The sequence below is a fragment of the Cervus elaphus genome, chromosome 18, assembly GCF_910594005.1.
Source record: "Cervus elaphus chromosome 18, mCerEla1.1, whole genome shotgun sequence".
Taxonomy (NCBI): domain Eukaryota; kingdom Metazoa; phylum Chordata; class Mammalia; order Artiodactyla; family Cervidae; genus Cervus; species Cervus elaphus.
In genome coordinates this window covers 60,589,736-60,615,005 of record NC_057832.1, presented here as the reverse complement: position 1 = coordinate 60,615,005, position 25,270 = coordinate 60,589,736, and the positions used below count along the sequence as shown (strand labels likewise).

At 37.8% G+C, this 25,270-nt stretch overlaps 1 protein-coding gene across 3 annotated transcripts in view; it reads right to left on the bottom strand.

Annotated features, from left to right (window-relative positions):
- TFEC (transcription factor EC) overlaps positions 1 to 25,270 on the bottom strand; it is a 577,457-nt gene that overhangs the window by 212,483 nt on the left and 339,704 nt on the right. Inside the window, exon 1 of one of the 3 annotated variants that reach the window (XM_043872400.1) lies at positions 4,909 to 4,989. The exons of the other annotated variants lie outside the window; for them this stretch is intronic. The gene's annotated coding sequence lies outside the window, so the exon portion shown is untranslated. Of the gene's footprint in view, positions 1 to 4,908; positions 4,990 to 25,270 lie in introns of those variants that run through there. 3 annotated transcript variants of the gene reach the window in all.

Sequence of the window (25,270 nt, the reverse complement as noted above, 5' to 3'; positions counted from 1 at the left end):
AATGGGTCACATGTATTTGTAACCCTCTTTCTTGTGATTCTCTAGAATTTCTGCTTGGTTTCTCAAGGGTTTACTTTTTATGTTTCCAGAGTGTAGCTCACAAATCTGACATTTTCCATGTTAATGTTAATTAAGCCTCAATTTCAAGGGAAGAGAACCCAGGCTATGAAATCTAGGCAGGACTCCTAATGCCTCTTTATTTGTACCTGAAAAACAGATATTTAGGCCTCCGCTTCCTCATCTCCAAAATGAAGCTTTTGGACTAAAAAATCATTAACATACTTTATCATATTCATATCCTATGACCAGGTAATTCTGTTACATAGATGCATTTTAGACCATATGGAAGACAGCGTAAGTTGGACTCATTGGCACTCTATCTTCATCTCTGGTTTTGTGTGTAAACTTTATTTTGGAGTAGAAGTAGGGAAAACCACTAGGCCATTCAATACTTATACTTCACAGTGCTCAGTCACGTCCAACTCTTTAAGAACTCACAGACTGTAGCCCGCCAGGCCCCTCTGTCCATGGGATTATCCCAGCAAGGGTACTGGAGTGCATCGCCATTCCTCCAGGGGAATCTTCCCAACCCAAAGATCAAACCCACATCTCCTGTGGCTCCTACAGGCAGATTCTTTACCATTGAGCTGTCTGGGGAGCCCTATTTTGGAGTATCTTCAATTAAAATTGGTCAATTAGAAAGTAATTTGGGGACTTCCAAGAGTAGCAAGAGTTTTGATAGCGTACCTTAGGCCTCCATCATGTCTCAGATGATCTTTGCTATACTTTCTCATGTTCTATCTTTAAATTGTGTCCTTGGATCATATGCCCTAAAATGTCCTATCTCAGAACACCTTCCTTTCACATGTAGAAGATTCACAAGCATGTGAAAAGAACTAGGTTAGCACTGTTTATATTTCTTAAGAAACTTTTCTTTTTCCTCTCTCTCCCTCTCACTCTTTCCCTCCCTCCCCTGTCTTTTCTCTCTCCATTCTCTTCTTTTTTCTGCCTTCACTTGCTTTTCCTATTTTCTCCCCATTTCTCCTACTAACTTCCCTTATGACAGTTGGGAAGATCCTAGATGTTCAGTTCAGAACATAAAAGCAAGTAACATAGCATTACAAATTGAATTTTAATTTGGCAGTATAGATACAGTGCATACTATATTCAGTGCATTTGGAATAACATAGTAAGGAAAGTATATGTCATAACTCAACTGGGTTAGTTATTATAAATAATATGTGATGACAAAATACGCTTAGTAAGGAATGAACAAGGTTTAGGGGGAGAGAAACCAGGAAACGGATGGGGAAAATTAAAGTAAGTGTGGAGGTGTGAATAGATGACAGCTGCAAAAATAACTGAAAATACTTCCCCCCTCTTTTGGAAGGTTTGTCTCTTCTCAACTTTCAAAACTCTTGCTTCCTCTCAGAAGCCTTACCTGAGCACCCCATATTGAATTATCTATTCTCTCCTTTTTCTCACTTGTATTCTAATATTACTACACACTTCAAATTCTATCACACAGAAAGGCATTTATTTATGTGCCTATCCATTGTCCTGCTTTCCACTAAACATGAGTTTCCTTGAGGACTCACTGTATAGTTTTCAACTTTAAATTCTTCATCTGACACATATGAGGTAGCTTGTTTCAAGTTCTATGTCCCCTATTTACTATTCATGTAAACATACACTAGTTTTTAAGATTTTTCTGAGCCACAACCTCCTCTTTTAGAACATTAGGAAACTACTGTGTGTGTGTGTGTGTTAGTGGCTCAGTCGTGTCCGACTCTTTGCGACCCCATGGACTGTAGTCCACCAGGCTCCTCTATCCACTGGATTCTCTGGGCAAGAATACTGGAGTGGGTTGCCATTTCCTTCTCCAGAGGATCCTCCTGACCCAGGGACTGAACCCAGGACTCCTGAATTGCAGGCAGATTCTTTACCGTCTGAGCTACAGGGAAGTCCCAAAGTCACTCAGTCGTGTCCCACTCTTTGTGACCCCATGAACTATACAGTCCATGGAATCCTCCAGGCCAGAATACTAAAGTGGGTAACCTTTCCCCTTTCGAGGGATCAAACCCAGGTCTCCCACATTGCAGGCAGATTCTTTTACCAGCTGAGCCACAAGGGAAGCCCAAGAATACTGGAGTGGGTAGCCTATCCCTTCTCCAGGGGATCTTCCCCACCCAGGAATCAAATTGGGGTCTCCTGTATTGCAGGCGCATTCTTTACCAACTGAGCTATCAGGGGAGCCCAGGAAACTACTACCTCAAGATTAAAATTACATAGCTAGGGTTGAGCTTTCCTTAAGCACCAGGAAATTAATCAAACTTTTATTTTTAAAAGCCTCAAACTTTTAATGACATTAAACTGAATTCTGTGAGAAGGAAAGCCTCTGAAGGTTGATGACAAAAGCAAATTGTCTAATGCCTGGTAGTTGGATTCCTGAGGTTTGGTAGGACAAGATGGTGGCAAGTTCTACAGTGCAGTAGACCTGCCTCCCTGACACGGCAGGTCTCCCACAGCGCCTGGAAATAGCAGGGCACTGACGGCAAGGACCTTCGAATGGACCACTGCAGACTCACAGAGTCTCACACTGTCTTCCCTGAACCATGTAAATCCAATAATAACCCAAAGAATGAAGAACGAACCGCAAAATAACTAGATTTGGTGAGTGGGGAACTGAAATTTTATTTTATTTTGCACTATGAAGAAATATAATGACTCTTACTTTTTCATCATTTTCAAGCAGTTCCTATGATAAACCTGAGGTTTCTGATCAGTGTGAACTTGGCACTACAGTACAGAGAACCGTTAATTGTTTGGGGGAAGCTGAGTGGGAGGGGCTTTTTCCTAACTATTAATAGAAGCTTTGTGATTTCTACTCTGAGCTAGAGAAGATTACACTAATCTCACCAGCAGAAAATCTGGGTAGGATTTTAGTCAACAGCTGACATTTTAGAAATTATTTCCGAAGATTTTTGAAGCATATTCTCTGAAAGTTGCAATCTCTGTGTTAGGCCGCCCATAGCAGATCTCAGAAAGTCCTTACTACTCAAATACTTAAATTATTTCACCTTTCCATAACTGATACTTTTCCATATACATTTAAAATCCTTTCTCTGTTTTCCACACTCATATTTTTTTCTATTAATGAATGTGGCTCACACCCGTCACTATTTTCCCTCAATAATTTTTCTTGTCTCACAAGAGTCTTTTAAGAAATAGCAACAGTACCATTCAAATTTCACAGATTTAACTACAAATACTTTTTAAATGTTTTACAAAGTTATGAATGGGTAAAGGTAATAAGCAAACAGAAACTATTTCTGAAATTCAATCCTATATCTGTCACGTAAGCTTCTCTAATATAATTCTATTAAAAGATATTTCTGACTTGTTTCACAGCCTTTTGAGTATTTTTTAGTGATTATTTGTTTATGATTTCCTTCATTTTCAACAAGAAATATCAGCTAGAGAACTTAGCTTTAAATGAGCATTATGGACAAGAGAAGTCATATCTAAACTAAGTCAAACTACTTAGCGGAGTGAAAAATTATGCAAACCTCTGAAGTGTGTATTCCCTTTACCTGTCGGCCTTATGTAATTTAAGCAACTGAATATATTTCTAGACAAATTTAACACATTCACATCTTAATTATGTTCTCAAAGCAATTTATTTTCTATTTCTAAAAAATTCCCTCCTAAGGTGAAAGAAACACTCAGGGAAATTTAAATGATATCCAAAGGAGAAAAAAAATAAGTCTGAGTTATACAGTATTTTATGAAGACCTGTGTTGGCTTAGCTTAAACAATAATGGATAAACAGCTATTTCTCCTTTATTTTATGATTATATACCACTATGAATATATAGTACTACTGCCATACTATAACAATGTAAAGTCTATCTTATAATATTCCACAAATCATCATTAATATTATGAGTTGAAGAGGGTCTTTGCTTAATTGTACTCGCTTTTATTATTTTTGATATTTTCTCATATTAAATATATGAAGTAACAAAAAGGTATAATCAAATGTTATTAAATTTTTGACTTTAAAAGATTATTAAATGTTGTGCTAATTTATTATATAATTTATTGTTATGAATATGAACAATCTGTGTTTCAGAGCATATATATATAATTCAAAGAACTTATTTATTTTAGTAGTTTTTATTTTTTAAATAACTCATTTCTGTCCATTTAAGGGCTATCTGAACTAAGATTCAATGTGATAAATGAAATGAGCACTTAAGTTACAGGTGTATTTACTGCAATAAATAATGAGAAATAAATATCACACATTTAAATTAAGAAATTCAAATCTATTTAGCCTCATTTTAAGGAAATATAATTTTCAAAATTTCAAACTTATAATGTACATACATCTTTATCAAAAATGTACTCTGTAAAATAACTTTCTTGTGTGATGCTCTTTCTTTAAATTAGACAGATGATTGATAGATGATAGAAAGATTATATTCCTTACATTACAAATAATACTTATATGTTCAACCAGCTTTTTCTAAACATATGTATTGCATAAAATGAGATAAACAAACTCATGTCAATTCTCCATAAACTTTGACAAAATTTGAAGCCACTTTTGCATAGCCAAATAAGAAAACTATTTAGAAATCTCAAATATCATTTCTTCATCACTTCCTTTTCCTTTTATCAAATTCATCACTGAAACATTACAATCAAACGTTACCAATAATTTTTAAAATAGCACTAAAATATTATCTATTTCTAATTTATAGAGCAAAATGTAATTTAAATGTTTTTAACACATGACTTTAAAATTAAGTTGAAATTTATAGTTATGTGCTTTTAAACTCCTAGATATATGTAATTGTATATTTTATAGTTCTAATTAAATCATTTATAGGAAAAAATTACCTTTGTAACGTCTCAGGAACATAGTCTGTGAGAGTCAGTCTCTCCATCTGCTTTCTATGTACTATAAGCATTGTCTTTCTGCTTACTCTCTCTTCTCTACTTGTTCTACTTCTATGGGAGGTCAAGCTATATAAACCACGATTTAGTTCCTCTTTTTGACATTACATTCATTTCTCATATTTCTGACTATAATTTTGAAGAGGATGAGTAAAATTTAACTGATCATGATTTGAATAATTTGCAATAGCAAAAAACAACGCAGTTCTTTTTCCCCCCTATCAAATATTTTATCAACAATGCTCTACATACAAATAAAAGGTAGAAGTGATTAATATAAAAACTGAGAAGTAAGCACAAATTTCAATGTGTAATAAGAGGACAATATTGCCACTGTTAGGTGAAGTCTCCTAGGAAAAGATAAATTATTCCTCCGTCATCATTATCCAGCTTTGTTTCTCTGTATTTTACAAATTTTCAACCAAAAAGGTCAACAAATAAGCCCAAGTTGGAAACACTGAGCTTGCTTCAAAGATTTGTAAGGAAAGTGAGTAATCTTCCCAGACAAAAAAAAAAAAAGTAACTTACACATATCTGTGTATTTGTGTCTGTGTGTGTATTTGGCAATGGATGAGTGTGGTAATCATTACCAACGCTCACCATTTTCACCCATATTCCAGTCTCTTATAGTTCTGACACTTGAAGTTAGAAGTGGCCATGGGACTAACTTTGGCACAGAGAAGTAAAAGAGTTTTGTATATGTTTCAAACATATACTTGCTGGTAATTGACTCTATATCCCTCCTTTCTGGCTGCCTTGGTGGTTGTGGAAGCAAGTGTCCAGTTTCCATCAACCCAGGGCCCCAAATGACTCTGGTGGACAAAATCCTCCTATAACCTACATTGAGCTCATAGCCCAAATGAAAAATAACTATTTTATTAACTACTGAGATTTGGAGGTTAAGTGTCTAATCTAGTCAATTCTAACTAGTTCAGGGGATGAAATTATAAGTACTCTATTTTCAAAAGTGTGTATCTTTTCTATGGCTGATTCATATCAATGTATGACAAAACCCACTGAAATGTTGTGAAGTAATTAGCCCCCAACTAATTAAAAAAAATAAAATAAAATAAAAAATTTTTAAAAAAAAGTGTGTACCTTTAACTACCCATGCTAGAAGAACAAGCCTCTGCACGCTTCTGTGAACTACTTTCCCTCTACAATGGATGTGCAGAATAGTGGTATGAAAAGAGGACAATGCTGGGGATCTGCACAGTTGTCCAAAGCAATGCAAACTAAACAGCAGCAAAGCTTGGACTTCTCACTAACTTGTTGCACTACTTTGGGCAAGTCATTTAAGCACTCTAACCTTAAGTTTCCCATTTGTAAAATGAGTACAATAATAGCTTCTCTGTTTATACAACAAAGTTGAGTAACAAAATAATGTACAAATTTTATGTGCTGCCCTTACTAGAGGATAGAAATGCACTCTATTCTCTAAATCACCAATCACCTAGTATTTTATACCACAATGAATACTAAATAAATATTAATAATTAAGGCAAAGGCAAATTCTATTTCAATAGTTGTTTAAGCCTTTAATCAATGTCTAACACTGGTTTATGGACTGAGAACAACTCTTTCAGGAAATACTTTTCACTAGCAAAGTATTTATTATTTTAATGTGTTAAATACTTATTAATGACTTACCACATGACAGGTATTGTTCTATGCAATGTGTATACCAAGTCGCTTTGGTCTTGTCTGACTCATCGCAGCCCCATAGACTGTAACCCACCAGGCTCCTCTGTCCATAGGATTCTCCAGGCAAGAATACTAGAGAGGCTTGCCTCTTCCTTCTCCAGGGGATCTTCCTGACCTGGGACTCGAACCTGAGTCTTTTACGTCTCCTGCATTGGCAGGCAGGGTCTTTACCACTACCACCACCCGGGAAGATCCCTCTATGCACTGGAGGAGTGGATAATTATGCCATTTAGGCAAATTCTCTGATGTGATGGAGGAAAACAGACAGTGACAAGCAGAGGCTATAAGCAGAAAAAGGAGGAGGCAAGGGAGAGTTTGATAAGTAGTCAGAAAAGACCTCACTATTAAGCTGACATTTAAGCAAGAGTATTCAAAGAAGAAATGTAAACCGTGTGAATACTTGAGGAAACAGCATTCCAGGCAGTGGGTGCAGCATGTGCAACAGCCATGAGGAGAGGAGTTCTTAGCGTGTTTGAAGACCAGCGGGAAAGCCACTTAGACTGAGATACCTTGAGAAAAGGATGAATACAAGGATGAGATCAAACATGTAGAGAAGGAACCAAATCTCCTATAAGCTATGATGAAGGCAGTGAGTTCTTTCTGAATGACATAGAAAGCATTAGAAAGTTTTAAGGGGAGGAGAGCATTTTTTTTTTCTTCGTTTTTTTAGGAGAGGAGAACATGATTTGGCTTACATGTTCAAAGGATCATCAAGGCTGCTTTGTGGAGAACGAATTGTAGGAGGCCAACTATGGAAGCAGGAAAATAAGTTGGTTATTGAAATAGTCCAAGTGAGACAATTGGCTCCAAGCACTGATATTTGGACAGATATATATACATATATGTCTGTGTGTGTATTTATATTAATATAAACTCATATAGAGTTAGTTGCTCAGTTGTATCCAACTCTTTGCAACCCCATGGACAGTAGCCCAACAGGCTCCTCTTTCCATGAGATTTTTTCCAGGCAAGAATACTGGAGTAAACATATTTATATAACATATATGGATCATATTTCCTTTCGGCAGCTATTTTCGGAGCTATGTTGCTATGGCAAGAGTAAAACTAGACAGCCAAGGAAAGTGCTGCATATGCAGGGGTATATGTATGTCAGGAATAGCCTCCTGATAATGGTGAAGGAAGAAAGGAGGGCTTTACCTTAAGAGATGCACAAGAGATTTATGTATCAAAAACAATATGATATTAGCACAAAAACAAAAAAATATAGATCAATGGAACAGGATAGAAAGTCCTGAGATAAATCCATGTACCTTTGGTGACCTAATCTATAACAAAGGAAGCAAGAATATACAGTGGAATCTTTTCTATAATTAGTGCTGGGGAAACTGAACAGTTACACGTAAACGAATGAAATTAGAATACTCCCTAACACCATACACAAAAATAAACTCCAAATGGATTAAATAGTTAAATATAAGGATAAATTCTATAAAACTCTTAGAGGAAAACATAAACAGAATACTCTTAGACATAAGTCACAGCAAGATCTTTTTCAATCCACCTCCTAGAGTAATGAAAATAAAAACAAAAGTAAACAAATGAGGCCTAATTAAACTTAAAAGCTTTTTTTTTTTAATTTTTTTTGTCATACATTGATATGAATCAGCCATAGATTTACACGTATTCCCCATCCCGATCCCCCCTCCCACCTCCCTCTCCACCCGATTCCTCTGGGTCTTCCCAGTGCACCAGGCCTGAGCACTTGTCTCATGCATCCCACCTGGGCTCGTGATCTGTTTCACCATAGATAGTATACATGCTGTTCTTTTGAAATATCCCACCCTCACCTTCTCCCACAGAGTTCAAAAGTCTGTTCTGTACATCTGTGTCTCTTTTTCCGTTTTGCATATAGGGTTATCATTACCATCTTTCTAAATTCCATATATATGTGTTAGTATGCTGTAATGTTCTTTATCTTTCTGGCTTACTTCACTCTGTATAACGGGCTCCAGTTTCATCCATCTCATTAGAACTGATTCAAATGAATTCTTTTTAATGGCTGAGTAATATTCCATGGTGTATATGTACCACAGCTTCCTTATCCATTCATCTGCTGATGGGCATCTAGGTTGCTTCCATGTCCTGGCTATTATAAACAGTGCTGCGATGAACATTGGGGTGCACGTGTCTCTTTCAGATCTGGTTTCCTCAGTGTGGATGCCCAGAAGTGGTATTGCTGGGTCATATGGCAGTTCTATTTCCAGTTTTTTAAGAAATCTCCACACTGTTTTCCATAGCGGCTGTACTAGTTTGCATTCCCACCAACAGTGTAAGAGGGTTCCCTTTTCTCCACACCCTCTCCAGCATTTATTGCTTGTAGACTTTTGGATAGCAGCCATCCTGACTGGTGAGTAATGGTACCTCATTGTGGTTTTGATTTGCATTTCTCTGATAATGAGTGATGTTGAGCATCTTTTCATGTGTTTGTTAGCCATCTGTATGTCTTCTTTGGAGAAATGTCTGTTTAGTTCTTTGGCCCATTTTTTGATTGGGTCATTTATTTTTCTGGAATTGAGCTGCAGGAGTTGCTTGTATATTTTTGAGATTAATCCTTTGTCTGTTGCTTCATTTGCTATTATTTTCTCCCAATCTGAGGGCTGTCTTTTCACCTTACTTATAGTTTCCTTTGTAGTGCAAAAGCTTTTAAGTTTCATTAGGTCCCATTTGTTTAGTTTTGCTTTTATTTCCAATATTCTGGGAGGTGGGTCATAGAGGGTCTTGCTGTGATTCATGTCGGAGAGTGTTTTGCCTATGTTCTCCTCTAGGAGTTTTATAGTTTCTGGTCTTACATTTAGATCTTTAATCCATTTTGAGTTTATTTTTGTGTATGGTGTGAGAGAGTGTTCTAGTTTCATTCTTTCACAAGTGGTTGACCAGTTATCCCAGCACCACTTGTTAAAGAGGTTGTCTTTTTTCCATTGTATATCCTTGCCTCCTTTGTCAAAGATAAGGAGTCCATAGGTCCGTGGATTTATCTCTGGGCTTTCTATTCTGTTCCATTGATCTATATTTCTGTCTTTGTGCCAGTACCATACTGTCTTGATGACTGTGGCTTTGTAGTAGAGTCTGAAGTCAGGCAGGTTGATTCCCCACCCACGGGGTAAATCCTCCACAATAAAAAGGAACCACAGACCTCCAGAATACAGAAAGCCCACTCCAGACACAGCAATCTAAACAAGATGAAAAGGCAAAGAAATACCCAACAGGTAAAGGAACATGAAAAATGCCCACCAAGTCAAACAAAAGAGGAGGAGATAGGGAATCTACCTTAAAAAGGAATTTAGAATAATGATAATAAAAATGATCCAAAATCTTGAAAACAAAATGGAGTTACAGATAAATAGCCTGGAGACAAAGATTGAAAAGATACAAGAAATGTTTAATAAAGACCTAGAAGAAATAAAAAAGAGTCAATTAAAAATGAATAATGCAATGAATGAGATCAAAAACACTTTGGAGGGAACCAAGAGTAGACTAACGGAAGCAGAAGATAGGATAAGTGAGATAGAAGATAAAATGGTGGAAATAAATGAAGCAGAGAGGAAAAAAGAAAAAAGGATCAAAAGAAATGAGGACAACCTCAGGGACCTCTGGGACAATGCGAAATGCCCCAACATTCGAATCATAGGAGTTCCAGAAGAAGAAGACAAAAAGAAAGGCCATGAGAAAATACTCGAGGAGATAATAGCTGAAAACTTCCCTAAAATGGGGAAGGAAATAGCCACCCAAGTCCAAGAAGCCCAGAGAGTCCTAAACTTAAAAGCTTTTGCACAGCAAAGGAAACCATAAAGAAAACAAAAAGATAACCCACAGAATGGGAGAAAATATTTCCAAACAAAGCAACCAACAAGGGATTAATCTCCAAAATATACAAATAGCTCATGCATTCGTGAGTGTTAAGTCACTTCAGTCATGTCCAGCTCTTTGTGACTCTATGGACTGTAGCCTGCCAGGCTCCTCTGTCCATGGGATTTTCCAATCAGGCATACTGGAGTGGGTTGCCATGCCCTCCTCCAGGGGATCTTCCTGACCAATAATCATTCCGCCGTCTCTTACATCCCCTGCATTGGCAGGCAGGTTCTTTACCACTAGCACCACATGGGAAGCAGCTCTTGCAGCTCAATTTATAAAAGGAAAAAATTAAAAAATGAGAAGAAGACCTAAATAGACTTTTCTCCAAAGAAGACATACAGATGACCAATAGGACATGAAAAGATGCTCAACATCACTAATTATTAGAGAAATGCAAATCAAAACTATAACAGGTATACCTCACACCTGTCAGAGTGGGCGTCATTAAAAACTCTACAAATAACAAATCAAATGCTAGAGAGGGTGTAGAGAAAAGGGAACCCTCCTATACTGTTACTGAGAATGTAAATTGGTGTTGCCACTATGCCAAACAATATGGAGGTTCCTCAACAAATACTAAAAATAGAGCCACCATGTGATTTAGCAATCCCACTCCTGGGCATATATCCAGAGAAAATCATAATTCAAAAAGATGCATGTACCTCAATGTTCATTACAGCACTATTTACAAGAGCCATGACATGGAATCAACCTAAATGACCATCAAAAGAGGCATGGATAAAGAAGATGTGGTACATACATACAATGGAATATTACTAGGCCATAAAAATAATAAAAGAATGCCATCTGCAGTGACATGGATGGACTTAAGAGATGGCCATACTGAGTGAAGTCAGTCAGAGAAAGATAAACATCATATGATATTGCTTATATATGGAATCTAAAAAAGGGTACAAGTGAACTTATCTACAAAGCAGAAATAGAGTTACATATGAAGAAAACAAACTTACGGTTACCAGGGATTAAGTAGGAGGGGTAGGAAAGGATAAACTGGGAGATTGGGATTGACATTTACACCCTGCCATATATAAAATGAATAACTAATAAAGACCTACTGTGTAACACAGAAAACTCCGCTCAATACCCTGTAATGAGCTGTGTGGGAAAAGAATATTTTAAAAAGTGTGGATATATGTATATGTATTTGATTCACTTTGCTGTATACCTGAAACTAACACAATACGGTAAATCAACTGCGCTCCAATAAAATTTTTTAAAAAGAAAGAGATGCACAAGAACAGAGTCTGTAGAAGAAGAAAGAGAAGTAGGGGTAGAGGAGAAATTTTATCTGTTCCAGTTCAGTTCAGTTCAGTCGCTGTCATGTCCAACTCTGTGACCCCATGGACTGCAGCACGCCAGGACTCCCTGTCCATCATCAACTCCCGGAGTCCACTCAAACTCATGTCCATTGAGTCAATGATGCCATCCAACCATCTCATCCTCTGTCGTTCCCTTCTCCTCCTGCCCTCAATCTCCCTACCATCAGGGTCTTTTCCAATGAGTCAGCTCTTTGCATCAGGTGGCCAAAGTACTGGAGTTTCAGCTTCAACATCAGTCCTTCCAATGAACATCCACGACTGATTTCCTTTCAGATGGACTGGTTTATTTGCTAAAGGTTGGTTATTTTCAAAAAGTGACCTTCAGTGGGAAGATTGGAAATCAAAACCATCCAAATAGTGAGAAGAACATGGAGGCAACACACGTGGCTTTAAAAAAATCACCTGTGATCCACATATATGTATGGCTAAGTCCCTTTGTTGTTCACCTGAAACTATCACAGCATTGTTTGTTAATTGGCTATACTCCAATACAAAATAAATTAAAATAAAATGACCTGTGGACCTATTACTAGTGACATGAGAAGAGTTATTCAGAACAGCCAGCAAGAGATACTGTAGGCTTATGAAGTATAACATATACATCAGCCTGAAGTCCAAGATGAGCCTCTAAATCAATTTTATGCAACACAATATTAACAAGTGGTAAAAACAAACCGTGAGATATCATAGTATTAATGTGACACATCTTTTTGCAAAATAGTCAATAGTCATTGGTTTCTATTATTGCAAGAACATTTCCCTTTGTTACATATAGTCAGCAGAATTATTGCCTGTGTCTGAACTTACAATCTCAAACTCTCTGTAGAAAGCAATTTCCTAAACTTCAGGGAAATCTGATCCAATAGAAAGGTGACCCCCTTAAAATATCGCCCAGGGTTCAATCCCAGAGAAGCCAGACTGGTTTCTCAGGCATTCTCAGGCATTTCTCCCACATTCTCAGGCAGTTCCAAGGGACAATTACAATGTCAGTTGCTCAATTTGGTTGGCAGTCATGCTCCATGTAAGGAAGAAGACAGAGAGGCATAATCTGAGTGGAGCATGCCAAAGAAGCCATAGGGCAGTCTGGAGGTAAAGAGGAAAAGTTTACTTGACTTAAAGTTAACTTAAAGTCAAGGCAGCCAAGAGGCTGGAGAATAGCTACGGAGAACTTCTGAGACTATTAATTTTTGCACAGTTCAGCACTATAAATTCACGCTGCTCATTAAGAATCTCTAGATTTTTAAAGAACTCGGATGTTTCTAAGTACCACTATTCACTGTCAGGAGTGTACACTCAGTGTGGTGAAGACTCTGCTACAATGTTAATCTAGAAACCGCCTACTTTTTCTCTAGTACAGTGCTATGCTCCTCTGGTGGGTTGAATTATGAGCGCAGAATTTAAGCTTTTGCAACGGAGACCTAAAATACAGGCGGTTTACTTTGTGCTCATGTAATCATACCAAGATAAGAAGTCTCAGGACTGGTGTGAATGATCTGCCATTCTCAACAGGGGGCTTCCATCTCCTGGCCAATGTGCCTGTCCCATTTCTATCATCATCTAGTGGCAGGCATCACTTTCTCTCCCATCCCTTTGGTCAGAACTAAATCTGTAAGGGAAACTTGGAAAACTAAGGCCTAGAACAGCCATGCTCCCTACTAAACTTCAGAATTTCTTTTAATAAAGAAGGAAAGAATGCCTCCTGGTGACATCTAAAAAACTCTGCCATAGAGAACTTCATAAAGTATTACAATGTGAGACATGAAAGGAAAAGATTTATGGAGTTTCCCCCCATTTTATAGATGAAGAATTTGAAATATAGTTCTATGACATCTTTCAACCTATTCAGAAAAATCTGGAAAATCAGTAAGTGACTTTCCTTGCTATCATTCACTATAAAATCACAAGTACTTGTTTTCCTTAAGTATTTATATCCTTTGTAATTACACAAAATATTGCTGAAAATAGTTTTATTCTTTCATAAAGTACTATAAAAATTATTTGTGGCCCAAGAGTTTGAAGACTAAGAATTACAGAATATGCTATGTAAAATGTGGCAACAGTTGAGCTCTCTATTTCTTCTACTAATAAGGAGACACATTTTAATAAATACCTTCAGCTCATATCCTCAAAGGAAAACCCCTTCAACTGAGAAAGATGTAGATCTTACTCAAAATTGTTGCTACTATTAACAAACAAATGCTTATAATTCCCCAGCTAGAGATTATTTAAAAATCTTGAATCCTATTTAAGATTAAATATACAAAAAAAAGAGTTACATAAACTAATTATAAATTTTGGTGCAATTCATAATATTATTAATACTGCACCATAATTGCCTAGGGTGATAGTAGGCATTTTATACATATTAACTGTGACTTACTCATTCAATGGCCCTAAATTGTCTTGTGACTACATGGTGCATTTGATACAGAATTTTTCTTCTAGATCCCCTAAGGACATTAGCCAGAATGTCCATCATATTATATACACTAACCTCTTCAGCCTGTAAGTACAATTAATTCTTTTACTTTTTTTATGATCAATGCATTTCTGATTTGGAAGTTTGGTTCAATAATAGCAATCAGAGAATTCATCTTACCTGTGGAAATAAAACAAATAAAGCAAGAAAATACCCTGGAAACCACACTTTCTTTGGGAAGTTGGTCTATTTTCATAAAGCAAAATGTCCAGTAGAGTTTACTCTTTCTTTCCCTTTTCTTTAACTATTAAGACATGGGCATTTGGTATTCTTCACTTCTCTATTCTTGTTAACATAGTTCCTCTTTATTCTCCTTGGGTTATAATAAAACTAATAACTGTCTTGTTTCTTGTTAAAAAAGTCCCTAACGGTGGTGAGACAGACATTGGAATTAAACTGCTGACTCACTCTCACATGACTGCACTGTGAAGTCCTAGAACTTAGGGGATCTAGAAGAAAATTCTGTACCAAATGCACCAAGTAGTCACAAGAAGGAAGCAAATTCAGAATTGAAGAGACTATGGCTAGATGGAACTTCCACAGGTGACACAGTAAGACTAAACTTTTAATTATAAAATCCAAGGTTCAGTTGTACCTTCTGTGGAATGAGTGAGCAACTTGTCACAGGCCATTTGCAGGGAAGATGGGTTTCCCCAATGGCTTAGTAGGTAAAGAATCCACCTGCAATGCAGGAGACTCAGGAGATGTGTGTTCAATCCCTAGATTGGGAAGATCTCCTGGAGGAGGAAACAGCAAGCCACTCCAGTATTCTTGACTGAAAAATCCCATGGACAGAGGAGTCTGGCAGGCTACAGTCCACAGGGTCGCAAAGAGTCTAATGTGACTGAGTGCACACACACACACACAGAGGAGGGAAAGTGCCCATGAAATCTATACTGCCTTAAAAGGCTAAAGAATACTGTTGAGTAGGAATACACCAACTATACATTTGCCTAAATGCAATAAGAGGAAAAACTGGCTTCTACGAAGGCAAGGTATAAATCAATGTCACTAAGCTGTTGGCCATCTCTTCTGCTATCCTCATGATCAATAATTAGCTGATCAATGGCTGACTGAAAACTACTGAATTCACTCTGAAGTACAGGCACTAGTGGAATGCAGCAGATTCCTCACAAGTCAAATGTTTAATCAGCTGTAGAAAAGTTTAAGGTATGCTCTTCTGACTCTCACCCATTCGCCCCACCCCAGATCATCCTCTGCCCTGCTTTGCTCTGCTCTGTGCCTAGGAGCAGAGTCTGAATTACTGTTGAGCTAATAAAGCTTCTGCTTCAGGGCCCCTTCCAAGCATTGTGCCTAAGAAGACTTTGAATTATTTTTCCTGTATAGTGCTTCCTAACTGTATAAAGTTCATTGCCACATGACCTGTATCCAACCCTGCCCAGGAGGCTAAATCCTTAAGACTGTCAACTGATACTATAGGTGGAAGAGTGGTTCCTCCTAAGATGTCCACGTTGTTACCCCTACATTTTGAATATGTTTCCTCACAGAGCAAAAGATGTCAGAGTGATGCTATATGGGGACTCAGTCTGCCATAACTGACTTTAAAGAAGGAAGATTGAGCTAAAGAATGTGGATGACATCTAGATGCTGGAAAAGCCAAGGAAATGGATTCTCCACTAGAGGAACAAGCCCTTCTGATACCTTGATTTTAACCCAGTGTGACCTCTGTATGACTTCTAACCTCTAGAATTATAAGATTATAAATTTGAATTGGTTTAAGCCATGAAGTTTGTAGTCATTTTTTACAGCAGTAACAGGAAGCATAAACCTGGCTTCTGGTTGGATGTGGCTACTGGGAATCATCCAAAGGAGAGTGCAGACTGAAAGGAGAAAATGTTTTTTCCCTGTTCTACGTTGCTGTTGTTATTTAGTCGCTAAGTTGTGTCTGACTCTGTGACCCATGAACTGCAGCATGCCAGGCTTCCCTGTCCTTCACTATCTCCTGGAGTTTCATGTCCATTGAGTCTGACTGAGCCAGTGATTGAGTCCATTGAGCCTGTTCTATAGCTGCTCTGAAACCAGTGTCATGGCAGGGCACTCATATCTCTACAGCTCGTATCTCTAGAGTTACTGCCATGGTCCCCTGCTTCACTGGTCCAGCTCAGTAGGATCCTGGGGCACAATTCCTCTCCTTGCCCCTTTAACCTCAGGGTTAGTAAGAACTTCTTACTCTTACCTGTTTCCTTAGTCCATGCACAATTTCATAAATGAACCTATAGTGTTGAATAGTATTGCTCAAAAATTCATGTCTACCCAGAACCTGAGAATGTAATTTTATTTGGTCATAGGGTTTTCGTAGATGTAGTTAAAGATCTTGAGATAAAATCACCCTGGACTTAGGGTGACTTTAAGTCCAACGACTGATATCCTTTTCTAAAGAGGAAAGGATGCAAAAAAAAAAAAAATACACAAAGAAAGCTATGTGAAGATGCCTTTTGAAGCCAATGAATGCCAAGGATTGCTGGCAGACACTAGAAGTTAGAAGAGAAGCATGGACATTTTCTTTTTCCTTTTAGAGGCTCTGCTGCTGCTGCTGCTGCTGCTGCTGCTGCTGCTAAGTCGCTTCAGTCGTGTCTGACTCTGTGCGACCCCATAGACGGCAGCCCACCAAGCTCCCCCGTCCCTGGGATTCTCCAGGCAAGAACACTGGGGTGGGTTGCCATTTCCTTCTCCAATGCATGAAAGTGAAAAGTGAAAGTGAAGTCGCTTAGTCCTGTCCGACTCTTAGCGACCCCATGGACTACAGACTACCAGGCTCCTCTGTCCATGGGATTTTCCAGGCAAGAGTACTGGTATGGGGTGCCACTGCCTTCTCCATTAGAGGAGAAGCAACTAAATCTCCCAACACATTGATTTTTGACTTCTGACCTCCTTAACTTTTGTTTTAAGCCACTGAGTTTGTGGTAAGTTGCTTTGGCAACTCCAGGAGACTAATATAATACCTTTATTAAAGTCTATTGAACCATCTGAGTTAGCTTCTGCTTTCTGCCAGGATCCTGGCTGACAAGAGATCTATGCTTATGACACTTGTGAAAGACAGGAAGATGGGAAGAATGTTAAAATCCTAGGCCACAGAGTCAAAATTAAAAATTATCTCACAGTTTAATGTAAGGGGCCATAACTGAAAATTATAAATTGTAACAGCCTTACATTTAGGCTGAAAAAAATCATCTGATGTTATTGTCCATGAACTTAGCAAATCACTTAGTATTTCTTATTCTAAATATCACCATGTTTAAAGTGGAGTTAACACAACTTGTTTTTCCTGTCTAATGCTGTTCTAAGATAAGAGGAAACAGTAGAATATAAGGAAATGATAGCAGCCTTCAGATCTGGACGTGACTTTGTCACCAACAGGTTGTGTAACCTTATTTCAATTAATTAACCTCTGTGATCTCTAATTACCTCATCTCTAAAATGAGGAACTTGGACTAGATAATATACAAGTGGATCATTTTGTGATAACATACTATAGTTTGTTTGATTTGAGACAAGGAAGACATCTAAAAACAGCCCTTCTCATGAAAAAGACCAAGGGGATTTTTGGTAGTTGATCACAAGCTCAGAAGTAACCAGTTAAGTCATGTGGGTGCTAAAAATTAATTAATTAAAAAGAAAGAGAAGTAAAACAATATAGACTTAGTCTGTATTAGAAATATCTATCTAAAGGGAGACAAGAATTCTACTGAACTGTGTTGTGTGGTCAGTTAAAAACATTAAATTTGTAAAGGAATATTAACAATAAAAATTATAAACAAGGCAGGGTTATCAGAATGTTTCAGCACATGGAAAATGTTATATGTATATATAGGGGAAGAAAATGGCAACCCACTCAGTATTCTTGCCTAGAAAACTCCATGGACCGAGGAGCCTGGAGAGCTACAGTTCAAGGGATCGCAAATAGCTGGACACAACTGAGTGACTGAGTATACATAATACATATGTTGATTTAATTAGCAAAGAATATATATCCTGGAAAATGGAAGGTTTAAGATGGTAATAAACAGGGAAAACTAAAAGGTTAGAGAATCAAAGTGGAGCAAAGGTAATTTTAGAAGCACAACCAGGGAAAGAGCAATAATAATTAAAACTATTAATATCAAACAGTGGAGTGGCAATGTTTGAAGCCAGGATGATTCAAACCTAAGGACAGTTAACATTCTAGGGTTCTAATCAACCTATCAATGGTTTGTTAATGCTGGATTGTACCAACTCATAAGAGATAATTGCTAGGAACTCTTCCAAACTCCACTGACGTCATTTCAGTACGCTGAAACTGGCCTTCATGGGAGTATTTTCACCACAAAAATCAGCAAACACTGAAAATAAGAGTCTCTGTTTTTCCCCAAGACCTGGTAGCTAAGCATTTACCGTGACACTACTAGGTATTATAGAATTCCAGCATCGAACAGTTCAACATTCGCAATTTTACTCCCAATCCTATCAGCCTAAGATTCTATTTGACTTGACTTAGTGGAGGGAAAAATTAAGAGAGATGACGCTAAGTAAAGTTAAAGTGGCTTCAGGGTCTTCCCTGGAGGTCCAGTGGTTAAGACCCTGCACTCGCAACACAGGTGACATGGATTTGATCCCTGGTTGGGAAACTTATCCCTCATGCTACACCACATGGCCAAAATAAATAAATAAAATGCCTTCAAAGTGGGACCTCTGCACCCAGTTTCCTGATTCTACACACTCATATTCTTCCTCATTTTATTCTGTTGATAATGACTTTTCCATGTACTTTGGCTATTTCCTCCCCACCAGTTTTCTTTACCATCTTTCTTATCAAGATCTGACAGGGACCCATAACAAAGACCTTCAAATAGGTTAAGGGTTGTTGTGCAGAAAAGAGATAAAGCTTATCATTATTATTATTATATAATTTGTCAGCAGAGGTATTATGGTGTGATTTAAACAACAACAACATCAACAATTGTGTACAGATTAACACCATTCATTAGTTGGCACTGATCATCTACATATATGACAGAAGTTACTGAATATCCCCTGGATTCTGTCTCTCATCTCTGAAGAAGGACTTACAACTTCTAAATCAAAGATTTTGAAAGTTCTATATGACATAATGAAACAAAAATATTTTGTCAAGTACTGTGCCTTCACTGGTGGCTCAGATGGCGACGAATCTGACTGTAATGCAGGAGACCCAGGTTTGATCTCTAGGTTGAGAAGATCCCCTGGAGAAGGGAGTGGCAACTCACTTCCAGTATTCTTGCCTGGAAAATCCCATGGACACAGGAGCCTGGCAGGCTATAGTCTATGCAGCTGCAAAGAGTTGGACACAACTGAGTGACTAACACACACACACATGCGAATAAAAATTATTATTGTTAATATACTATCACTAAATTTTACCTGCAGCCCAACTTAAAATTGTATTTATTCTATGATTTTAACAGGAGTAAGAACTGGCTGCACATCCAAACTCCTTTATCCCCCATCCACATTGTGTATCTGAATGTGATTCAAAAGCAAAACAATGCAGTCCAGGCCTTGCCATTTCCCACATAACAGCAGCAGTGACCACTGCGAACAATCTTCTGTGACTTTGTTCATCTCTTCAGTAGAATAGTAGGGACTTATAACACCAGGGCCTTGCTCATGTGGAGCATCTCCTTTCTCAGTATGCTCTAAGAAATAAAATTTTTGAAAGTAAAAGCATTTTGAAATACTTCACATTGTATTTTCCTTTGTATTATCTCTCTTTAAAAGTCATTCCTTCTACCACTAAGGCTAAGGCATAGGGCTCAACAGCCTAGAAAAAGAACGTGGTAAAAGCCTAGAACAAAGAGGTCAATTTTTTCTCTTTAAAGTTCAAAGTTTCGACTTTTGAGTCCACAGCAAGAGAATACTCTTGAGAGTCAGGCTTTGTTGAGAGAGTAAAGAATGTTCTAAAATCCAAAGTCTGCCTTTGCATGTGAAGCTTGGAGGTCTGAATATATAATATTTTATAAGGTATAAGTAGAGAAGATACAGGATATCGCATCATATCCTAGAGCTTGTGTCTACCTACCAGTTTCAAATGAACAATTAGGAAGGAGAATGTTGGGCGGTAAGGATAGGAGGTAAGATGAGAAATGCAGGGAGTAAGGAGAGAAATTCACATTAGGACAGTCCAGGAAGTTGCAAGGACTCTGAAAAGAGCCTTAACCCACTGGTTTACAGAAATTCTGATAGAAATTCCCAATAAGCTGAGAACGAGAGCAACTGAGCCGGTGCTCCAGTTTACACTGCACGGAACCCTGCAGAGCAAGGCCAGGGGAAGGCGGTTTAGGTACCCGGGGCTGGACATTCTTGCATTGTCCCCTTACCTCCGGGGTAACAGAGAAATGATTCGGGGACTTCCCTGGTGGTTAAGACTCCACGCTTCCACTACAGCATGGTCGGTCACATGCTGTGCGACATAGTCAAAATTTTTTTTTTAATTTTTAAAAATTTTATATTTATAAACCCAGGTTCGATCCCCGAGTCAGAAAGACCCTCTGGAGAAGGGAATGGCAATCTACTCCAGTACTCTTGCCTAGAGAATTCCATGGATAGAGGAGTCCTTGGGGTCACAAAGAGTCAGACACGACTGAGTGACTACATTTCACTTTCACTTTCATATATATATACATACATACATACATACATATATGTGTGTGATTCAGAAGTTCCCATGAGGGGTGGAAAGATAAAGTGAACTTACCTGGGGGGTCTGGATGAATAGGAAGTTTTCTTATGCCACAGAGCTTTGAAACCAAATTCCCATGTAAGGGAGTAAATTGGAGTCATAGCTGGATCTTTGGGGACAACATAGTGGGAAAGAGTTGTAGCAAAATTTGCCACCCCAAAATGTCTCTTGGCATGCTGATTACTTTGAGATGCAAACAACCAAGGCCCAGAAGACTCAGGAAGAAACTCTGACCTTCCCCCTAACTGCCTGAAGAATGTAGATGGGAACCTGTTCCAGAAAGGGAGCTGTCACCATAGAAAACTATAATGTGAATTAAGTGTGTAGATGGGAAGGAACCTAGCTAAGTCTGTTTGTTAAAATTTTTCTGTGTCTCTGCATGGCCTAGCAAACATCTACTAACCAAATATTCATTTTTCCATGTCCATATCAAATGCCTTCTTCCCCTTTGAAGTCCCAAGCCACTCTCCTCAACATCCTCGTTTGTCTTTAGCTGAAGGTGGTATTTAAGATGAGAATTTCAGCCTGTTTGGTGAGTTAGATTTTCTGGGTCTGTCTTATGTATACTGGTTATTAAACTTGTGTGTGATTTGTTTCTGTTAATGTACCTCATGTCAGTTTAATTCTTAGAACAGCCAGAAGAACTTTGAAGAGTGGAGGAAAATTTCTTCCTCCCCACAGAGTCAGAGCAGGATTTGGTCAGATGGCAGAGGTAATCAAGTTTACCTGGAGCAATTTCACACCATATCAATGCTAAGAGAAGAGAACACAAGTTATACCATCTGCGGACACATTAGAAGAGGCAGCTATGGACATAGAGTGCCCCATGAAGGTGCTACAAACCGTTAAGTTATCTAGCGATGTGTCAACAATAGACGAATGTGATTTAAATTATGAGAGTGAAATTTAATGCCCAAAGAACCCAAGTCAAGGTCCATGAGAGCCACAGATAGAGACAAAGGGGAAAGCAAATGTTCCTCCTTGGTTCTGACGTAAGTTTTGTAAAACAAAGTAGAAAAGAATATATGAAAGACTGGGCTTAATAAAAGAAACATTAAATTTAAGAAAAAGAGGCCAATTTAAAACAGACGAGCATGAGCTATTTAATTTATTTTGGTGCCCGTTCCCCAAATTTCTCAATAACAAAAATAGGGGCTTGTAAGCAAGGTGATATAAAAATAAAGAAAATAAAGGTTACTTTTTCCTGTATATCTGGCTAGCAAAGCATATATTTTAACTTCCCATAACCACTCCTAGTCACTTACTTTGAGGAACGATACTTTGGGTTAGAAGTCAGCTAATAAAGAGACGAGAAAACCCACTGTTCTTGTTGTGAGAGGATTAAAAAAGGAAACTCTAATTGAAGGGCCTGCATTCATTTTCTCTTATGACTGAAGCCAGTCTCCCTGGAATCTGGGCAGTGATAAATGTCAATATCCATCAGACTAAAGCCCTGAGAATCAGACCCAGGTGGATCCAGGGGATGAAGGACCTTCCTGTGGAAAGCAGTGGTTATGCCAAGGAAAGAGAGCACAGTTTTGAATGGAGAGTGTCAAGGAAGGAGGGTGTGAAGCTAGAAGAGAGACACAACCGGCCAGTCATCTTTAGAAGATGGAGCAGAAGTCATCCATAAAACCTCATCCCTGTGAAGCCGTAAGTATTTAGATTCCTTAATATGTGGGATTCAAGAAAAACTTCAAGTTAACTAAGACTTTAGCCTTGGTTCTCTCAGCCTTGTAACTCCTTTATAAAATTGCCTTTATCCTAAAAATGTCATATACTCTTAGAAAATTGGATGTGATAGTTTTGTGAAGGATGAATAAATAGGATGGCCAAGAGGTTCCATGGATCGAATGGAAAAAGAGTGTTAATATATTGGGGCAAATATACCTCAGAATCCAAAAGTGGAAATAGAAATACTAGAGCCCAGTAGCAAATCCCTGGGATTTGAAAAATACTCCAGAAGGACACGTAGATGAGAGATTTTACAGTCACATCTTTGAGCAGCCCTCACAGGTTACTGAAGGGGCCTAGTGAGCAGCAAGTTCCAAGGCTATGTGTCACCAGATGACTAATATGGGTTTATGTCATGAGTGGGATTATAGATGACTTTGCTTTCCTTCCTTTATTTTCTAGAGTTTACACACACATAAATACTGTTTCTCCAACATATAGAATGTACCAGTCATTCTTCATCACTGAGAAAAAAAGGCAAAAATCAATCCTTGCCTGTATTTTAAATAAATACAATATAACATTAGGTTATAAATAGAAAAATAGCCGCTTTGAATATTTTCAAGCTCATCAAGCAGATCTCTCTCCCGCACTCTTACTCTTTCCTGGTTATTTCCTGTGTCCTTTCACATTATGACTAATTCTTCATTTCACTCATAGGTTACCTGAATTGCTTAAAGTTCATTGAGCAAAAAAGATCAGTATTCATAAACAATCTATTGTATCCTTAAGCCTTTAGTAAATTAACTCAAACAGAATTATAGAAAATGAATCATGATGCTTAGATTAAAACTTCAAACTAATTTTCACATTCTACTATACCCACTACACTACACCACCACCACATACTCACACACGCGCAATAATGTTAAAATTAATATAAATTTTAAAAACTTCTTTGCAGTTCAAATATATTTGTTAAAATAATTATTAGTTTTATATGAATGTCCCATGAGGTAAAAGGGAAATTGTCTCTTACAGGATAATGAAAAATATTCCACTTATTCCATTAGGTGGCAGCAAAACACTTCCAAATCTTTTGTCTTGAACTGTCTTGACAAGCTATACTACGCAGAGAAATAAAAATGTTCAATTGTTACCTCTCAGTGGAAGGGGCTCCATAACCACCAAGATTCATAGTGTATTGAATTTAAAGGCTTGATTTTCAGAGTAAATTATCCTTCAAATTAAAAAAATTCAGATTTCCTTTGTTTTTCAATCCAATCCAAAGAATTTGTTAATTATATATGCCAATAATAATCTACGAGTTTTCTATTTTTATGAAGTTTACTCCAGTAGGTAGAAATAAACATGAAATCAATAAATACCAGTAATATAAAAAATACTAGGCTGTAATCTTCATCTCCTTTATTACCAGTCCTGTGTCATCTGAGTGGAATCATCCTCTTTCTAAAAAGTTACCTCTTATCTAGAAACTCAAGTTTGAAAATCATTATAACACACATTGTCAAAACTGCTTGTCTAAGATCTCCTGAATGAAACAAAGATATCCACTTCCTTCATCCCCAAATTCACCTGTTCTGTAGGGCCCACGTCCATCCCTGAAGTTCTGGTATGGATTGCTGTTCTTGCCCCGCCTCCATTAATATCTCGGGGTAGCGCAGAAAAAGGTCCAAATAGGGACAGAAATATACCAAGTACAAAGACTAAAATTATGTATAGAGTTGAAAGCTTAACTCTTTACAGGTTTACCAAACTGCTTTCCAAAGTTTTTACTATTACACATCAGTGAGAAATATGTGAGGGTTCAGGTCATTCTACATTCTCATCAACACTTAGTATTAATATTGGCAGTAATTTTCATTGTACCAATTCTAATGTGTATAAAGTGGTTTCTATGTAGAAACCTTCCAGAGGTTTCTATTTTTAAGGCTCCCATTAGTTCTCCACACAACTTTGTTAAGAACTTCTACATAAGTGAGCTGGGGCATGGTGGTTGTACCACTTATGTATAATAAATATACTGATGTAGCTTTATCTCCTAGCCCTCAGGGTCTCCAGGGCCAGGATAGCCAGATCACCCAGGCTGCTTTCTTCCAGATCAATGGGTCTCATCTACTTACCTCAAACTGCCATACAAACTGCATTTTCAGTGTATGTCACATGAAACAGACTGGGAAACTTTTTAAAACATATACTTAAGCTTCTACTTCTCCTGTTGTGTCAGTTTCAATCAGAATCTTTTGGCACCAGATTAGTAACCAGAATTCCTTCATTTGTATTATTCTCCTCTCTTTATTCTGGGAGCAAGGGAGGGGTTGAAGACCCTGGTGGAGCAAGCAGTTTCAGGGAAGATTCAGTAGTGGACTTAGAAAACACTTCTGAAATGGGTCTACTACATCCTGAGATCCTGTCATTAAGCATAAGACTTACCCATGTTATAAAATATGAAATCTGGCAAAAGTTATGTAAGTTTCTACCTGAATAAATCAGCTCTAC